Below are 1,546 nucleotides of genomic sequence, written 5' to 3' on the forward strand. Positions count from 1 at the left end.
CAGTGTTTTTTTCTCTCTCTCTATCTCTCTCTCTTTCTCCTCCCTTTCTCCCTCACTAATTAATAAATCTTTTAAAAGAGCTTCAGCATATGTAGAAACAGGGTTCAGACAGACCTAGGATCCCACACATGCAAATCCAGACCTCTTACCACTGAACCACCTCCCAGCTTGCATTAACTGGATCTTTAAAAGATTTTAATTATTTATAATGTGTACATATATTTTATAAACTTTTTTTGAAAAAATATGTTACAATTCATGAATTTGTGTGTAATCCTTGAGCAGGGGCCATGCTAATCTTCTCTGTATCATGCCAATTTCAGTATATGTACTATCAAAGCTAGGACTATATTATAATCTTATTTAAAAAGTGTTAAGAGATGGAGACAGTTGGAGTCGGGTGGTGGCACAGCGGGTTAAGTGCACATGGCGCAAAGCTCAAGGACCGGAGGAAAGATGGCGGTTCGTGGTTAGAGCTCCTGGCTCCCCACCTGCAGGGGAGTCCCTTTACAGGTGGTGAAGCAGGTCTGCAGGTGTCTTTCTCTCCCCCTCTCTGTCTTCCCCTCCTCTCTCCATTTCTCTCTGTCCTATCCAACAACAACAACATTAATAACCACAACAATGTTAAGCAACAAGGGAAACCAAAAGGAAAAATAAATAAAAATTTTAAAAGAGTGGAAAAGAATAGAAAAGAAAAAAAGAAAGGGAGACAATGAGACCTTGGTGACAACAACAACAAAAAAATAAAATAACCTATTTATACTCTAGAATTGCAAAATGGCTAGGGCAGTGGATCTGTAGGCATTAAGTCCTGAATTCAATCCCCAGCATTGCATGTGCCATAGTCATGCTCTGCTTCTCTTTTTGGTATTAATAAGTAACATTTTTTTCCTTTTTTTTAATTTCCTTTTTTTTTAAAACCACAGTTCCTGTCCGGTTCCTACCCAGCTCCAAGATTGGCTCCTGCCTGGCTCTGCCCAGCTCCTACTGCAGCTCCCACCTGCCAGTGCCCTGGCCGCCCTGTTGTGCGCAGGAGGACTGCAGTCCCCCCAGGACTATCCTTGCAGACACAAGAGCCCCAGGCGCCCCCCCGCCCACCCCCCATGGCACAAGGAGCCCAGCCAGGCCCAGGCCTCCTGAAAGGGGTAGGGGGTGGGGGGGCGCTGGGAGTGGCCTCCCCGGACCAGCAGTTTGCAAAGTGCCAGACCCTCATCCCAGACCCAACCCGCAGCCTGGCAAATGGCTCAACAGGGGTTCCAGCCAGCCAGCATGGGGCACAGCTCTGAAATGCATGTCTCTTTGAGAGAGACAGAGGCAGAGAAAACACTCCAGTTCTAGAAGTGTGAGGAGACCCCCCAACCTGGACCCACACCCCGCGCCCAGGCCCGGCTAGTCTGGGAGCCCGGCTAGCCATGTTGCCCCAGGCCAAACTACAGGTTCAGGATTCCAAACAGCAGTCCCCCGAGGACCTCGTCGTGGGCCACACAGAGGAAGGACATTGGGCACACATTTCGATGGGCGGGCGCGCGGAAAGTTCTCTGGGCCT

The 1,546-nt window shown here is 48.5% G+C and overlaps 1 non-coding gene across 1 annotated transcript; it reads right to left on the bottom strand.

Annotated features, from left to right (window-relative positions):
- Window positions 1-240: 240 nt before the first annotated feature.
- LOC132536155 (U6 spliceosomal RNA) lies at window positions 241-347 on the bottom strand. Its single transcript, XR_009547824.1, has one exon. It is a non-coding gene; the product is annotated as a U6 spliceosomal RNA (small nuclear RNA).
- Window positions 348-1,546: the final 1,199 nt, after the last annotated feature.

Source organism: Erinaceus europaeus, assembly GCF_950295315.1.
Source record: "Erinaceus europaeus chromosome 6 unlocalized genomic scaffold, mEriEur2.1 SUPER_6_unloc_21, whole genome shotgun sequence".
Taxonomy (NCBI): Eukaryota; Metazoa; Chordata; class Mammalia; order Eulipotyphla; family Erinaceidae; genus Erinaceus; species Erinaceus europaeus.